This window comes from Armigeres subalbatus, chromosome 2 (genome assembly GCF_024139115.2).
Source record: "Armigeres subalbatus isolate Guangzhou_Male chromosome 2, GZ_Asu_2, whole genome shotgun sequence".
Classification (NCBI taxonomy): domain Eukaryota; kingdom Metazoa; phylum Arthropoda; class Insecta; order Diptera; family Culicidae; genus Armigeres; species Armigeres subalbatus.
Window position 1 is genome coordinate 104,521,544 of NC_085140.1, and position 19,580 is coordinate 104,541,123.

The window sequence follows — 19,580 nt, forward strand, 5'->3', positions numbered from 1 at the left end:
TTATATATCAATCGACTCGGAAACTCTTCACCAATTTTCCAGTTATATTGAAACATTTGATTATCAACGTTAAAGTAGGGTATTGGACCATTTTGGCAGCACTTCTTTTTCCCGTTCGCAACGTGAGTCTCATTCGGCCGTCGTTCAGTGTAGTTGGTTTTTGGGCTCTTCTTTTTGTGCGGTGCTTCGCACCAGTTTGCCACAAAAAGTAGGGCCAGAGCAGTGACCGTAGTCGGCGATATACATACAAGCGCATATTTGTGCAAAGATAGGATGATCGATTGTTAGCAACGGCATTGCAATGTCATAATGCGATAATCGCACTGCAAATGAACAAACATGTTCGGTTCAAAGATAACTTAGGAAAATGGTAAGCCATTTTATGATAAACTGCAAATTGTGAATTATATGTTTATTATTAAATATGCGCCAAAATCAAAAGATTTCAATTTTTATTCAGGAAGTTTGAATGCACTTCAGATACTCTGGGGGTACAATCATGCGGGGCTTATTGTATACGGCTATAGCTTCGGAAGGCATACTTTATTGAAACGGGCTATAGGTTACAATAGAACTATTACTTTCTTGCTCCCGGATCTAAGATTCTTCCAATCATGTTAATAATATGGTTGCACGAATATGTTATCCATAATGCCACTGCCAGATAGTGGGAGTTAGATTGTAATAAAATAGCATAAATACCCTATTCCCGTCCGCAGCGTTTACTATTCTGGCGCATCTCAACCGAATGGCTTGGTTTTTGGTACCGTTCTGACTCAAATCCCGAATATGACTTATATTCCGAATACTGACGTTTTAGCGCCCTAAAATTAAAAGTGTCATTGATTTTCCGCACGAAGAAACAAGATAACAAACAAATTCAAACTCCTGTGGAGAAAATTACACGAATAAAGTTAAAATGGGCTTTTAAAAGCTAAAATTCGGAATATGAGTCATGTTCGGAATTTGAGTCAAAACGGTACATGGCTAGTATTTGTTGATTTCTAGTTGGCGCAACCGGGTTTTATCGACTCGCGCTTCTTTGTCGGACTCAACAATACGACTATCCCTTCTCTGCTAACTCTTCCAAAGGTCCAAGGCTCGTATTCTTCCACCAGTGATGACTCGATGCTCTGACTACCATTGGACAGAGGTACCTGTTTGTCCGTAGCTAGAGCAGAGATTCTTCTGTCTGTCGTAAAATCGCTAAATCGTGGTACACGCACTCACCAGTATACACCCCCAGCAACAAACATATTGCACATCGATCACAGTAACTTTTATATGCCTGAATTCTCTCACAATATGGTTACTTCAACAAGATTGGCTCAACGTGTGCTGCTTTGGATATCATAACCATGTAACGCTAGTGAGTTATTTTTATTTCAGGATAGTATTAATAAACATACTCCACTATATCCACCTATATATTACAACAAATAAACTAGAATAGTGGGCGAAAATTTGGAATGAAACAGAATCCCTACTAATTTTACTCTAAGTCGAATGCGAAAAGCATTATTACCACTTGGGGTTTTAAAGTTAAAATTTTAAATTATCGTACCGTCGTCAGGGGATACAACGGGTCAAATGGGGGTGAGAATGTGTCACTGTTTCAACTACATAGAATGCTTGTAGAATAGATTTAACGTATCGAAGAACAATAAAACTGAATTATAAATGACATTTTTGAACAGACCGTCGGCGAGGGCGCTGACGTAACCCCTGACTACGGTATCCAAATTTTGTTTATATATTAAGTTATGGTAATTTTGTTCTAAACCAGTGACATAAGTAACCGAATGAATTATCTTAAAATATGACTACATTCCTCAATGCACCAAACTGTTTTACGTAGTTTACGTTGGGCGGTCGTGTCTTGTACATAACCCTTCAGATTTTTTAAAACAAAAGTTTCCCACCCTCGTTTTCTGAAATTTTTCAGAGGGTGGAAAAGGTTAGATCGAGCTAGCAAGTTGATTTCAACCCTAGTAAATAAATCTCTAGAGTTCATCAGAAATTATGTTGTGATTATGCTGACCCTTCCCTGTATCGAAATGTAAACAATTCGCATAAAACGACCCTGGGAGTTTCCTATTCGCATTTGGAACAAGGAACGTTACAAAGGAGTTATATTAACGTAGAAAAAGGCAATATAGAACTTTTCAGTGTAAAAAAACTCACTTCTAGGGGGATCGATCGTCTGACCACGTACTTAAAAACCGATCCGGGTCATACTTGGGTGTGACTAATATAAAAATAGGAAAACCGATTAACATCTAATTTGTTTCTAAAACCGAATATGTGATACGAATGGAATGGTTCAGTTCTATATTTGTGCCGGTTAGTCCCTCAAACTTTAATAACTGAAACTCCAGATCGTAACCACCAACTCGAACTACATTCAATGTGATAATATTCTGTGTCGAATATAACATGTCGCATCGAAATCGGCTGAAATTACGTATTCTATCAACGATAAACACGTTTGCGTAACGCGACACCATTTGCAGGAAACTGTTTGTCGATCAGCGTAACGCGGCGGTGTTCATATCAATTCAGTTATTTTCATTATAATTTCCGTTTTTTCCTGCGATTTTAATTCACAGCCTCATTTCTGTTGATGTATACGAGAAATGCTTAGAATAAATCGAGACTCCAAACCGTATACCAGAGCTGAAAAACGCAATTGCATTACAAAATGCGAAAAAGTGCAATTCAGCGATGGTGTCGCGTTACGAAATGCAGCGCGCTATATTTATCATATTCAAAGCGAAAAATGTCAAAATGAATATTCTATCAGAAAGGAAATTTAGTGAGGATAATTTTACACCTGTTTAATTATATGTCCCCGAGGCTAATTTTCGAATGCAGACCTAATTTCTCGCCGAAAGTCGGCTCCTCATGGTGTCGCGTTACGCTGGAATGTGTCTTTTAATTATTCAACCAGAATATGTTAAAGTATGGTGTTGATTCCTTAGAACATCAAAATTACAACTCAAGGATTGTTTGGATGCTCTAGATGCTCCTAGTGCCCGCAACCTGACCTGTGCAATATTTTTCCTGGATGGAACAGTTAATTATGAACATTTTCGCTGAAGAAAGCAAGGCTCTATCTCTTAAAACTGATTTTCGACAGCTGATTTTCGTCTTGGTTGATATATGACCCATCCGTATTGAATCGGTTAAGCCATAACATACTCAGTTATTAAATTGAATTTCAATACCAAATGCATGACCAATTATTATTCGTTTGGTATTGAAATACCTAAGCATGTTATCCTTCAGGTATTCTGCATATAAGTTTTTGGTATTATTTTTTGGTATTTTACCTCTTATGCAAGGCTAGTTCATACCAATTTCTGTTATCGAGGCCTTCGCTCCTGCTCGGGCAGCAACACACCGGTCTGCCATTGCCATCATTATAAACAATTTGCATGATTGTATTGCTAGTGTATAAAACTTGTGCAGAATATTGAGGCATTTCCCAGTGTAGCGATTGCTATTAGAATCCTTATATTCAATAATAAAAACAACGGTATACAACCAACAACCAAGACAGAATTGCTAGTACGACAGACAAGTATAGGTAGAAAAATACTAAGCGTAAGTAACAGCTTAAAATAAATTTAAAACAACGTCCTAATACGATATACGAGTGTTATAAAATCGGAAATATTTCTTTGGATTATTGATAAACATTTCGAAAATACATGTTTTCGGATGAAATCATCGTTAAACTAAGAAATTTGCTTAGGGGGCACATATTGACCATATTTCCCCTAACTAAAGTTAATCTTGTAGTTTAACAGCACACATAATCAGATGTAAACAGCAAATTAAAAAGCTTAAAGCTATTATTCACACCCACAAATTGCATTGGATTTAGTGAGCTGCTGAAAGGATCGAAAAGTTCCCCTTCGTTCGCTGAACACTATTGATGCACAGATATTGATTCCAGTTGTTTCCCAGCGAATATCTAAAGATATGATTCTCGATTCAGGCCATTTTTGGTAGAATATAATTAATTACAATTAAAATATTACAGGGTGTCTACTCATCTGTGAAAACAAAATTCCCTGATTTTTCCAGGTTTTTTCCAGGTGTTTTACATTAATTTCCAGGTAAAAACAAACGTGCCATATATAGATTTTAGCAGCAAAATAATCAATTCAAAAAGTTAATATTGCGAAAAATATTTGTTTAAAGAATTTGTTAATTTTTTGGAAATTCCTCCAGGTATTCTTTTGAAAATTTCTCCATAGATTCCATCGGAAATCCTCCGGATTTTAACCCTTAAAGGCGCAAGGCGATTTTTTAAGAATTCGTCGGAAATTTTTTTAACGAAAATAACCATTGGAATTATTAACATTAAACGTATTTTCGGTTTGTTGTTTTAAAACAACATTGCGCATTTAAGGGTTAAGAATTGCTTCAGAACTTCCTCCAGGATTTAATTCAAAAATTTCTCTGCTAAAACTTTAGAAAACATCTCAAGAAATTGTTCCGGGAATTCCTTTAGAGATTTAGAGATAGGCTATTAGATAGGCTACTTTAGAGATGCATTTGATTTTTTTTTAATTTCTTCAGGTGTTTGTTTGAAAATGTCTTGTGAAAATCTCTCGGAAATACCTTTATAAAATACTTTGCAGATTTCTTCAGATATTCTTCTGAATTTTTTTTTAGGAATTTCTTTGGAAATTTGGTAAAGAATTCTTTCGGAAATTTCTTAAAATTTTATTTCAGCTGTTTTTTTTTTTAAAAAAGCTTAAGAACACTTCTTAAGGAAATGTTCCGGAAATATGTTTGGGAATTTATTCAGGAAATCCTTTAAAACTTCTTACAAAAACTCCTCCAAGAAAGGTGTTGATGCGAAAATATGAGATTGCTTGATCCATGACGTTAGGCATAATACCTTCTTTATGTCGTGGGCTGTTTTTGGGGCATTTTATGCTTAACATCCTTTAAGGCTACCTTACACCTCGGGAAAAATCTCCGCCGGATTTTGATCCCCATGCATTTTAAATGGGGCCGGGATTTTGATTTTCCGTGCCCAAATCCCGAAAACATTGCATATGCAAAAATACATGGGGAAAAAATCCGCCAACCAAATTCCCGAGGTGTGAGGCTACCTTTATGCCTAACATATTCATGCCTAACGTCCTTATACCTGTTCGCGTGACCAACATCTAGTTTGCTTGGACCTAGCAGCCAAGGTACCGGTACTACAAGTGTCAAACGGCCAAGTTAAAGCCTAGGTATTCAGATTACGCCATTTATGATCATAAATATCATGATAAACAACAACCTAATGCCATCCCCATACATTCAATTTTCTTTCTCAGCTTTAACACGATAAATAATCTAATCGTAATCTGAATAGACTATTGAGCCTATTGAAGCATATTTTGGCAGAATGATTTCAATGGTTACAGCGCCACTAGCGTTCTATTACTGCTTTACTGTAAAAACCTTCGTAAAATGCTTAGGATATTCTTTAGAAATTTCTTGAGATTTTTGAGGAACTCTTGTACCTTGAGGAAAACTTTAGAAAACACCTGGAGGAGTTTTTCCGGATATTTTTTAATAATTCTTTGGAAATTCTTCGAGAATACCTTTAGAAACTCCTTTGAAAAATCCATTCGGGATTCCTTCGGCTATTCTTTCAAGAATTCCTTTAGCAAAAAACCTTCACAAATCAATTTACAAATCGGGAATTTCTTAAAGAAATCATACGAAAAATCGTCCGGGAATTCTTTTTGGTTTTTATCTTGGAAATTCCTCCAGAAATAATCTACAAAATTGCTAATCTTTTTTATGGACACTATTTTGGTGATGTCTTTGGAAAATTCCTTAGAAAACTGATCCTTAAATTCCTTCGGAAGTTCCTCCAGGAATTTCGTTGAAAAATCCTAACTAATTTAGTATTTTTAAATATATTCCTAAACAATTTTCGAGGGAATACCCAAAAGAATTTACAAAGCAATCTTTAATTGATTTCCGAATGAATTTCTAGATTTCACCAAGCTTCGGAAATTTTCAAGGAATTCTTTTTAAGATGGCAAACCGTTTTTGTGGAACAACGATTCCTTAACGTTCACTACATTTTCAATAGATTGATTGGTATATCTATTCCAATTATTTTAAGGATTTTTTCATATTTTGAGAGAATTTCACTCATTATCACCGGGTATTGAAATTTCCCTGATTATGTCATGAATTCCCTGATAATTCCAGGTATTTTTCAGGTGGTGAGAAATTCTCTGATAATTCCAGGTTTTCCAGGTTTTCCAGGAAGTAGACACCCTGTATTACTTTCTATTTATGGAAATATGTGAAGTGTACCGCACATTTCCGGTCAATTTTCGCAACCGGAAATTCGGAACGGCGTTCGAAAGTTCTACTATTAATCCCCTTTCGTAAAACTGTTTTAAATCCAAAAATCGGCCAACAATGTCAAAAGTTACGATTAAAAGTATGGTCAAAGTGCCGGCCCAGTCTTTAAACGGTTAAGACATGTAGGGCTCCTTCATGACACGAAAAGTTATTTTGTGCAATGCAACGAAGTAATGTTTGATAGCCAATATCAATGCAGTGTGTTCAACAGTGCACCCGATGAACTCAACTTAATGGCTGACATCATCCCAAAAGTGCACATGAAGGAAATCCGGGGCAAAACCAACGACCTAACTACTGGATAATTTTGGAATATCCCTGCCTAGTTAGCAGACAGTCAGAGTACTTGGTTTTTCTGTTTAGCACCTCCGCTTCAGGTGACACATGTCATCGCGGGCCAACTTTTGAATGGACTCACCGAATCACGGTCATTCATTGTGCGAACCCACACCCAAGAAGGTGGCGCAACCCATCTGACCAGGCCAGACTCTTCACCATGGTACTACATTTTTCTCTGTTTGTCCTCTGGGTACAGCCTAAAAATATTAACAACCAAGTGCGATAACGATCGACACGACAGATTCCTGTATCGTGACGAAGACGACGAAGTCGTCGTTGATGATGATGATGCTGATGGAGATCATCATATTATGCACGGATACGTTTTTGGGAACGAATCATAATAATGGCGACACAGCACATATATGAGAGTATATGAAGGAGGAAGGTACAATGTACATCATTCAATGCTTGAGGGTTTTATATGGTATGACTAATTGAACTACTTTAATAGACAGTACTTATCGTTCAGCAAATCATAATTGTCATTATATCCATTAAACATATTATGTGATAATTTTTTTTATTAAATCAGTTTTATCCGCTTTCTCAGTGCATTTTTAAATATTTTACCTCATATGCTCACATATTTTTACTTGTGACCCTGAAATCCGGACCACAACTTTTAATTTGGTATGCGAGACGAATTATGTAAAAAGAAATTTACCACGCGATCGACGTGCAATGATCAAGATCATGAAAAATGGCAGACTATTTCAGGACTGCTTTTTTCGAAATTTCACAAGCGATGACGATATGATACCCTTTGTCAATGAGCTACGTAACTTCATGTTTCGACTTAAGGGATAAGCAAATGTTGTGAGCTCAGAATTGAATTTCTACCTGGATTTCATCTAAATCGTTTGATTTGAGACGTCCAATAAATTCGCTAAAAGTGGTATCCTTGGGTTTTAATTCACGTGCACTGCCTGGAAGATGATATACAACCGATCTCATCAAATTATCTCGTGAGATTTTGTTCATTGATCTCATGCGATTTTAAAAATTAGCATCACCCCGAAAACACTTAGCATCAGAGAACTTCTCGATTTGACAAAAAAATGACCAAAGTTCAATTGAATGTAATGTTCCTAACAGGTCATCAAATTGAATTAGTACAAGAATACAAATTTTAACAACTAGGCATGAAGTTTAAACCTACTAACGAATAGGGGAACTACAGAATCAACTTTTTCTCTGAACTAAGCTTTACACATGTAAAAACGCCATCCAATAAGGCAAAGCAATTTCATACTTTCTTTTGGCTAACATGCAGGCATTGGTGGAAAAAAATAAAAATTTATTCAATTCTTTGAATTCAATAGAATGAACATGGGAGCTATGAGAAGAAGAATCCAAAAAATGGTCGACTCAGCTCTCACCTCGCACAAATAAGAAGCGTTGGTCAAAATTGAAACTGAAAACCAATTTTAACCCATTTTGAAAAGCAGCAAAGATGAAAGAGTGGATTTCGTATTTGGTTTACATCGTTTTTTTTTGTCAAGATGCATGCTTCTAAAATCTTCTAGTAATTTTGAAATTAGAGTCGAAGGGTGTTTTGATGTTAAAATACCAATTAGTTTTGCGGCCAAAATTCGAGTGAATCTGATTTATACACATAAAGTTGCCCATGTCAAATTGGTTACACAATTAGCATTGTAAATTTAATTCTCTGCAACATCATCCCACGCCCACCCAATGGCAATGACAAATTTGCGGCTGTCGTCCATCGTCCCCATCTAGGTCACGCGCTTTGTACCGTTGCGTCGGTTTTCCATGCCAAGAGCGATAAAACTGTATTTTACATGGCCGTGATTCAGCGACCGCACGTACCCACTCTGCCGACTGCGAATACCGAAGGATGCTGATGGCTGACTGCTGATAGCGAATTTAGCACATTTACATCACAGAGAGTGTGTTGACTGAAAAGTTATAATCGACATCAGGAAAGAATTGTTCAGAACTGAGAACTGACCCTGCACACTAAGATTCCTTTTTTCGATCAAAATTGGACAACGCCGTGGGTCTATAAAAGGGGCAGCCCTATGATCGGTTGTTCGAACTGTGTCCGGCTGCACTCAAGTTCTTATTTTGCTAAAGAAAATGAGTTCACAGTGAAAATTTCAAGAGATCCAACGATCGCTGATAGAACCTGTTTTTTTTTTTTTACTAATTTTATTTGCTAATTATCTAATACATGCATTCATCTCTTAGACTAAGTGTTCCGTGTTTTCTTAACACTATCATCCTTATTTGCTATGTTATATTTTTAGTTATTATTAATACATTTCAATTGCCTCTGGCAGTTAGAATTTTCCTCTGGTTGAATTGAACCATGTAGGAATTACAATGTTTTCAACTTAAACTAATCTTAACTTATTTTATACTAAAGGTACAAGGAGTTAACCGTTGCAATAGAAGATTGCAAACGATTTTTAATCTAAAATTGGAAATTATTTTGTTGGACATTTGTTGCAATGTCTCAATATTAGAAATTCTATGAAGTTCATTGGTACTATACCACGGAGGCAACTTCAGAATCATTTTCAGAATTTTATTTTGAATCCTCTGAAGTGCCTTCTTTCTGGTATTGCAGCAACTAGTCCATATTGGCACAGCATACAACATGGCAGGTCTAAAAATTTGTTTGTAAATCAAAAGTTTGTTCTTAAGACAAAGTTTTGATTTTCTGTTTATAAGTAAATATAGACACTTAATATATTTGGTACATTTGGCTTGAAGGCCTTCAATGTGATTTTTAAAGGTAATTTTTGATCTAGCAGAAGTCCTAAATATTTAGCTTCGCTAGACCAATTAATTGGGACCCCATTCATAGTGACAATATGTCTGCTAGAAGGTTTCAAATAAGAAGCTCTCGGCTTATGTGGGAAAATTATAAGCTGAGTTTTGGAAGCATTCGGGGAAATTTTCCATTTTTGCAAGTAAGTGGAGAAAATATCCGCAAGTAAGTGGAGAAAATAATCACGAACGTCCGCACTTACCGCAGTGCGAATATTGAATCCGACCACTACCTCGTTGCAGTATGCCTGCGCTCAAAACTCTCGACGGTGTACAACACGCGTCGAAGTCGGACGCCGCGGCTTAACATTGGGCGGCTACAAGATGGTAGACTAGCCCAAGAATACGCGCAGCAGCTGGAAGTGGCACTTCCAACGGAAGAGCAGCTAGGCGCAGCGTTTCTTGAATATGGCTGGAGAGATATTCGATCCACCATTGGAAGTACCGCAACCGCTGCACTAGTCACGGTGCCCTGGATTAGAGAAACGACTGGTATTACGGCGAATGTGTGCATTTAGTGGAAGAAAAAAATGTATAATGGGCGAGATTGCTGCAACACCGTACGAGGGCGAACGAGGCACGATGCAAACGGGCGCGGAACAGACAAAACTCAATTTTTCGGAGGAAAAAGCGCCAGCAGGAAGATCGAGACCGTGAAGAAACGGAGCAACTGTACCGCGCTAATAACACACGAAAGTTCTATGAGAAGTTAAACCGTTCACGTAAGGGCCACGTGCCACAGCCTGATATGTTTAAGGACATAAACGGGAACCTTCTTACGAACGAGCGTGAGGTGATCCAAAGGTGGCGGCAGCACTACGAAGAACACCTGAATGGCGATGTGGCAGACGAAGATGGCGGTATGGTGATGGACCTGGGAGAACGCGCGCAGGACATAATTCTACCGGCTCCGGATCTCCAGGAAATCCAGGAGGAGATTGGCCGGCTAAAGAACAACAAAGCCCCTGGGGTTGACCAACTACCAGGAGAGCTTTTTAAATACGGTGGTCAGGCACTGGCTAGAGCGCTGCACTGGGTCATTACCAAAATTTGGGAGGAGGAAGTTTTGCCGCAGGAGTGGATGGAAGGTGTCGTGTGTCCCATCTACAAAAAGGGCGATAAGCTGGATTGTAGCAACTACCGCGCAATCACATTGCTGAACGCCGCCTACAAGGTACTCTCCCAAATTTTATGCCGTCGACTAGCACCAACTGCAAGGGAGTTCGTGGGGCAGTACCAGGCCGGTTTTATGGGCGAACGCTCCACCACGGACCAGGTGTTCGCCATTCGCCAAGTACTGCAGAAATGCCGCGAATACAACGTGCCCACACATCATCTATTCATCGACTTCAAAGCCGCATATGATACAATCGATCGGGACCAGCTATGGCAGCTAATGCACGAACACGGTTTTCCGGATAAACTGACACGGTTGATCAAAGCGACGATGGATCGGGTGATGTGCGTAGTTCGAGTTTCAGGGGCATTCTCGAGTCCCTTCGAAACCCGCAGAGGGTTACGGCAAGGTGATGGTCTTTCGTGTTTGCTATTCAACATCGCTTTGGAAGGGGTAATACGAAGAGCAGGGATTAACACGAGTGGTACAATTTTCAATAAGTCCGTCCAGCTATTTGGTTTCGCCGACGACATAGATATTATGGCACGTAACTTTGAGAAGATGGAGGAAGCCTACAATGTGAGCCACCCACCGCGAGTTTGCATCGGTGGTGACGAAATCGAGGTGGTAGAAGAATTTGTGTACTTGGGCTCACTGGTGACTGCCGAAAATGACACCAGCAGAGAAATTCGGAGACGCATAGTGGCTAGAAATCGTACGTACTTTGGACTCCGCAGGACGCTCCGATCGAATAGTTCGCCGCCGTACCAAACTGACAATCTACAAACTAATTAGACCGGCCTTAGTCTGATTAAATAATAATAATGGAGAAAATATCCAACTTTTTTGCAATCTATTTATTTATTTATTTATTCAGACTAAGGCCGAAGTGGCCTGTGCGGTATATAAGAGTCTCCTCCATTCGGCTCGGTCCATGGCTACACGTCGCCAACCACGCAGTCTACGGAGGGTCCGCAAGTCATCTTCCACCTGATCGATCCACCTTGCCCGCTGCGCACCTCGCCTTCTTGTGCCCGTCGGATCGTTGTCGAGAACCATTTTCACCGGGTTACTGTCCGACATTCTGGCGTGCCCGGCCCATCGCAGTCGTCCGATTTTCGCGGTGTGAACGATGATGGTTTTCCCAACAGCTGTTGCAAATTGTGGTTCATTAGCCTCCTCCACGTGCCGTCCGCCATCTACACCGCACCATAGATGGTACACAGCACTTCCTTTCCGAAAACACCACGCGCGTTGGTCCTCCACGTCTCGTGTCCATAGAGGACTACCGGTCCAATGATCGTATTGTCGATAGTCAGTTTGGTACGGCGGCGATCTTTATTCGATCGGAGCGTCCTTTTTTTTTTTTTTTTACAAGGGAGAATGCATTTACACACTAACCCAGTACACGTGCATTGTAGTTGCCAAACTACCACACGGAAGTGTACTGGAGTGTCGGACTCGACCATACCGGTAAGACCGACTAAACTCCCTTGGCTCCACCATCGTTTCCCCAGGAACTACCTCGCAGTACTACTTCTGGGGGACGGCAGTACTAAGCGTACTCACTCATTATCGCTCACACAGGCACTCGTCCCACGCGAGACTGACTCGCACCCCATTCACTCCATTTGAGTCTTACTTGGATGCTCTCCCGGACGCTCCGCTGCCATGCCTCGAGGTGTCAATAGCGGTAACTGCCTGGGCCTACAGATATTGCGCTACGACACTCTGCCTCAGCACGAGCAGATCAATCACACCACTGCCGAAGCAGACCATACGCTACCCTGCCGAAGCAGGGACACTCCCCATGCACCACATGTGCACAACTGTAGGTGTGTGGGTACAACCCACTGCTACCCTGCCGCCGAAGCAGCTTCTCCAAAGACCATTCGCTCCATGTGACCCTTTTTTCGGGTGCTCACTCTAACACTCCACTGCAATGCCTCGAGGTGTCGATGGGATACCTCGACTCCTGCCTCAGCATGTGCAGTCCATACTCAGACTTCTGCTGCGCTTTGAGGTGACAATAGCGGCGGAGACACGCTATGACACTCCTGCCTCAGCACAACCAGATCACTCACTCCCTGCCGAAGCAGCTCACGCGCTACCCTACCGAAGTAGGTACACTCCACAACTTATTCTAACACTCCACTGCCATGCCTCGAGGTGTCGATAGCGGTAGCAACGCTACGACACTCTTACCTTAGCATGTGCAGTCCATACTCAGACTTCTGCTGCGCTTCGAGGCTGCCATAGCGGCGGCGACTCGCTATGACACTCCTGCCTCAGCACAAACAGATCACCACTCCCCTGCCAAAGCAGCTCACGCACTACCCTACCGAAGTAGGGACACTCCACATGCCAGTTGGCACTCCTCCCTGGGCTTGTGCTTTGAAGCGGCACACAGTCGCTTTGATAGAGTCCGCTTACGGGCACTTGTGGTTTTTTGGGAGGGATTTTAGCAGAGCCCACTGCTAAATCCCACCACGCCCTAGGCAGTTCTCCCTGACTCGCAGACAGCTGGGGAGGGGTCGTCAAGCCCTTGGACATGGTCCCTGCTGCCCCCCGATCGGAGCGTCTTGCGGAGTCCAAAGTACGTACGATTTCCAGCCACTATGCGTCTCCGAATTTCTCTGCTGGTGTCATTTTCGGCAGTCACCAGTGAGCCCAAGTACACAACTTCTTCTACCACCTCGATTTCGTCACCACCGATGCAAACTCGCGGTGGGTGGCTCACATTGTCTTCTCTTGAACCTCTTCCTATCATGTACTTCGTCTTCGACGTGTTGATGACTAGTCCGATCCGCTTAGCTTCCCTCTTCAGTCTGATGTAGGCTTCCTCCATCTTCTCAAAGTTACGTGCCATAATATCTATGTCGTCGGCGAAACCAAATAGCTGGACGGACTTATTGAAAATTGTACCACTCGTGTTAATCCCTGCTCTTCGTATTACCCTTCCAAAGCGATGTTGAATAGCAAACACGAAAGACCATCACCTTGCCGTAACCTCTGCGGGTTTCGAAGGGACTCGAGAATGCCCCTGAAACTCGAACTACGCACATCACCCGATCCATCGTCGCCTTGATCAACCGTATCAGTTTATCCGGAAAACCGTGTTCGTGCATTAGCTGCCATAGCTGGTCCCGATCGATTGTATCATATGCGGCTTTGAAGTCGATGAATAGATGATGTGTGGGCACGTTGTATTCGCGGCATTTCTGCAGTACTTGGCGAATGGCGAACACCTGGTCCGTGGTGGAGCGTTCGCCCATAAAACCCGCCTGGTACTGCCCCACGAACTCCCTTGCAGTTGGTGCTAGTCGACGGCATAAAATTTGGGAGAGTACCTTGTAGGCGGCGTTCAGCAATGTGATTGCGCGGTAATTGCTACAATCCAGCTTATCGCCCTTTTTGTAGATGGGACACACGACACCTTCCATCCACTCCTGCGGCAAAACTTCCTCCTCCCAAATCTTGGTAATGACCCAGTGCAGCGCTCTAGCCAGTGCCTCACCACCGTGTTTAAATAGCTCTCCTGGTAGTTGGTCAACCCCAGGGGCTTTGTTGTTCTTGAGCCGGCCAATCTCCTCCTGGATTTCCTGGAGATCCGGAGCCGGGAAGATTATGTCCTGCGCGCGTTCTCCCAGGTCCATCACCATACCGCCATCTTCGTCTGCCACATCGCCATTCAGGTGTTCTGCGTAGTGCTGCCGCCACCTTTGGATCACCTCACGCTCGTTCGTAAGAAGGTTCCCGTTTATGTCCTTACACATATCAGGCTGTGGTACGTGGCCCTTACGTGAACGGCTTAACTTCTCATAGAACTTTCGTGTGTTATTAGCGCGGTACAGTTGCTCCGTTTCTTCACGGTCTCGATCTTCCTGCTGGCGCTTTTTCCTCCGGAAAATCGAGTTTTGTCTGTTCCGCGCCTGTTTATATCGTGCCTCGTTCGCCCTCGTGCGGTGTTGCAGCAATCTCGCCCATGCTGCATTCTTCTCTTCCACTAACTGCTCACATTCGCCGTCATACCAGTCGTTTCTCTGATCCGGGGGCACCGTGCCAAGTGCAGCGGTTGCGGTGCTACCAATGGCGGATCGAATATCTCTCCAGCCATCCTCAAGAGACGCTGCGCCTAGCTGCTCTTCCATTGGGAGTGCCACTTCCAGCTGCTGCGCGTATTCTTGGGCTAGTCTACCGTCTTGTAGCCGCCCAATGTTAAGCCGCGGCGTCCGACTTCGACGCGTGTTGTACACCGTCGAGAGTTTTGAGCGCAGGCATACTGCAACGAGGTAGTGGTCGGATTCAATATTCGCACTGCGGTAAGTGCGGACGTTCGTGATGTCGGAGAAGAATTTACCGTCGATTAGAACGTGGTCGATTTGGTTTTCCGTTTCTTGGTTAGGTGATCTCCATGTGGCCTTGTGGATATTTTTGCGGGAAAGAAGGTGCTTCGGACTACCATTCCGCGGGAGGCTGCGAAGTTTATGCATCGTTGGCCGTTGTCATTCGATACGGTGTGCAGACTATCCGGTCCGATGACCGGTCTATACATTTCCTCCCTTCCTACCTGCGCGTTCATGTCACCGATGACGATTTTGACGTCCCGCAGTGGGCATCCATCGTATGTCTGCTCCAGCTGTGCGTAGAACGCTTCTTTCTCGTCGTCGGGTCTCCCTTCGTGTGGGCAGTGCACGTTGATGATGCTATAGTTGAAGAAACGGCCTTTAATCCTCAGCTTGCACATCCTTGCGTTGATTGGCTGCCACCAATCACACGATGGCGCATCTTACCCAGCACTATGAAGCCGGTTCCCAGCTCGTTGGTGGTGCCACAGCTTTGGTAGAAGGTAGCCGCTCGATGCCCGCTTTTCCACACTTTCTGTCCTGTCCAGCAAATCTCCTGCAGCGCCACGACGTCGAAGTTGCGGGGATGTAATTCATCGTAGATCATCCTGTCGCAACCTGCGAAACCTAGCGACTTGCAATTCCATGTTCCAAGCTTCCAATCGTGATCCTGTATTCGTCGCCTAGGTCTTTGCCGATTATATCGAGTCGCATTATCTCTTATATTGTTCGTAATGATTGGTTTTCTAGGCGGCTTATTGGGCCTGCGCAAACCTCCTGTCTCGTCGGAGGGCCGTCGTGTCAGGGCTGTTTAGCGTCCCACCTAACACCAGGACTTGGGCTTGTGCGCTTTGAGCGGCACACGGTCGCTTTGGTGGGGCCTACTTGCGGATACATGCAGCTTTTTATAGAGGTTTAACAGGGCCCACTGTCAAACCCCACCACATCCTAGGCAAGCCCCACAACTCGCAGATGGCCTGGGGAGGGATCGTCAAGCCCTTGGACATAGTCCCTGCTGCCCCCCTGCAATCTACTACAAATGAAACGAAGGCTTCGCCCTTTGGCTGAGAGACCTGTGTCATCTGCGAACAGAGATTTTTGACACCCTGGTGGTAAATCAGGTAAGTCAGAAGTAAAAATGTTATACAATATGGGCCCCAGTATGCTGCCTTGGGGGACACCAGCCCTTACAGGTAATCTATCAGATTTAGAATTCTGATAGTTTACCTGCAGTGAGCGATCTGATAAATAATTTTGGATCAGTTTAATGATGTACAGAGGAAAATTAAAATTCATCAATTTTACAATCAAACCTTCATGCCAAACACTGTCAAATGCTTTCTCTATATCAAGAAGAGCAACTCCAGTCGAATATCCTTCAGATTTGTTGAGCCGAATTAAATTCGTTACTCTTAATAACTGATGGGTGGTTGAATGACCATGGCGAAAACCAAATTGCTCATCAGCAAAAATAGAATTGTCATTAATATGAACCATCATTCTATTTAAAATAATCTTTTCAAAAAGTTTGCTTATTGAAGAAAGCAAACTGATTGGGCGATAGCTAGAAGCCTCAGCTGGATTTTTGTCCGGCTTCAAAATTGGAAAAACTTTGGCGTTTTTCCATTTATCTGGAAAGTATGCCAATTGAAAACATTTGTTAAATAAATTGGTTAAAAGGATAAAGAGCTCACAGGCAGTTTTTTGATAAGTATGTAGAAAATACCATCATCACCCGGGGCTTTCTAATTTTTAAATTTTCTAGTCATAGATCTCACTTCATCCAAATTAGTTCCCAACGAAGGGTCAAAAACATTCTCTTGATTAAGAATGTCTTCGAAGCTCCGTGTAACCTGATCCTCAAATGGACTAGTGAGACCTAGACTAAAATTATGGGCACTCTCGAACTGCTGAGCAAGTTTTTGAGCCTTTTCGCCATTTGTTAATAAAATTTTATTTCCTTCTTTAAGCGCTGGAATTGGCTTTTGAGGTTTTTTAAAAAAAAATTGTTAACTTCCAAAAGGGTTTCGAACTGGGATCCAACTTCGAGACATTATTCTCAAAGTTGGTATTTCTCAGAATAGCGAAACGTTTTTTAATTTAATTTTGCAAATCTCGCCAAATAACTTTCAACGCGGGATCGCGAGTTCTTTGGTATTGCCTTCTTCTCACATTTTTAAGACGGATCAGTAGCTGAAGATCGTCGTCAATAACAATGGAGTTGAATTTAACTTCACATTTCGGAATTGCAACGCCTCTGGCTTCGACAATTAAATTTGTCAAAAATACGAGAGCATTATCAATATCACTTTTGGTATCGAGAGGAATATCAACATTAAAACTCCTCGATATACGTGTTATATAATCATCCCAATCAGCTGTATAATAATTAAAAGTAGAGCTGATGGGATTATTAATGGCTTCTTGTAAGTTTTCAATCTATCACGTCAAAGTCAGCATGAGTTACCAATTGGCCACAAAGCTGACTTGAATCCATTAAAACTAAATAAATTGTGGAAGGATTTCGACTGGAAGAAAAACAAGTTGGTCCATTGGGATATTGAATAGTATAATATCCCGCAGAACAATCTTCAAATAAAATTTTTCCATTGGAATTGCTTTGAGCATTATTCCATGAACGGTGTTTGGCATTGAAGTCACCAATTACGAAGAATTTTGATTTGTTGCGAGTCAGAATTTGAAGATCAGATTTCAACAAATTCTTTTGCTGCCCATTGCATTGAAAAGGCAAGTAGGCTACAATGAAGGAAAATTGTCCAAAATTTGTTTCAACAGAAACTCCCAAGGTTTCAAAAACTTTGGTTTCGAACGAAGATAATAATTAAGAGCGATTCCAAGCAACAGCATCAAAATTTAAGAAAATTTTTAATTCATGATTTTCTATTGAGTTGAAACTTTGCACAGTTTTTCAATTTCATCTAAATCGTCATTTTTCGATATCAAATCTTCATATTGAGTCACGACTAACTTTTCAAAAGGGTGTATGTGAAAATGGTTCAAAATTATTTAAAAGCTGCACAGCAAAAACGGAATGTTCGATTGTTATGATTTTTTCAGCAAAGCTAGACACCTAAATGGTGATTCTTAAGAAAATGTGCAGAGTAAAAAAAAAATTGTTTGCCTTTAAAAATATCATTTTGTCACAAAACTCAAATATCTCAAAACCCTATCTTTTTCGAACGTAATTTTTTAGGAAAACGGTCCATTATATTAGCTATCTACCATAAAAATTTGGTGATGGTAAACTAATAAACAAAAAGTTATGACATTTCAAACATTTCACAATTTTCACATATAGTAAACAAAAAATTTCCGTGTATTTTTTTTTTTCAAGAATCGCAGTTTGATGCTGATTTTATTGTTAAGGGCCTTGCGTGAGTTAAACAAGTTGTTTGTATGATATTCCATATTTATGTATTCATCGATATTATGTATATTATATGTATAAATATTATATGTATAAATAAATAAAAATGAATTAATATTATCCTAAGTATTAAATTAAATGTGGCAGTTACACAATGTTGTTATAGAAACTCTAAGAGTTTTGGGTTTGAATTTTGGTAAGGGTTATGATATCATGAAAACAGTTTATTAATACTTATTTTTGATTTATTTTTATTCAAATTTTTTAAAATATCGAACACTTTTGAAGTATTATCAGCACAGTTTGAGTATAGTTTTGCTTTAATTTTATTTTCCGACAATGGAATGAAACAGTGAAATTTTGGGTTCCTTGGATCGTTTTCGCGTTATTAAATTGCTCGCTGAGCTCTGAAGCCTTTATTTCGTACTCTTCAGTAGTAGTAAAACAAAATGATAATTTGGTTAAATCTTTTTCTTTTCTACGATTTGCCCAATCAAAAGTTCTTTCGCAGTTTTAATTGGATGCTCACGTTCTTTGGCTAAACTTGCTCTTGTGGCCATGCGCTTTATTGTTCCTCCAATAGCATCACAAGGACCTTTGCCATGTGATGTAGCAAAGAAATGCCATTCTGCATCAATTCCGTACATTGATTTAAATTGACATAGGCTCGAAAAATTCTTACGATTTTTGTACTGCGACGCTGCTCCATCAGACATGAAATATATCTTTTTGACTTCTTTATGCTTATCAACGCGTAAAAGTTAATCATTTTTTCAATGAACAAGTTTACGGATACTGAATCGTGTCTTAAATCTTCGGAAATTATAATAAAACTTAAGTGTTCAATTTGCGTACTTCCATTAAAATAAATAACGAATGGATGAATTGTAGCTTGTTGTACGTTCCAGTGATGGGACTGCACTTCATCTTGCAATACAAAGCTGTAATTTTCAGAAAATCACAAATGACTAAAAATTCACCATTTTGTAATGTATTTTTCGTATTTTTTAAAAAGCTGGATTGTTCTGTTTTAATGAAATCGTGAGGGATTAAACTTTCTAATTTCAAGCAAAAATATGACACAAACTCATCTACAGGTTTTACAACAGTTTCTATGTCACACCTATCCGTGGTCACCCATTGCTCAAATGATAACTGATCAATATATTTTTCTTCAAACTCAGCGAATAAAGTA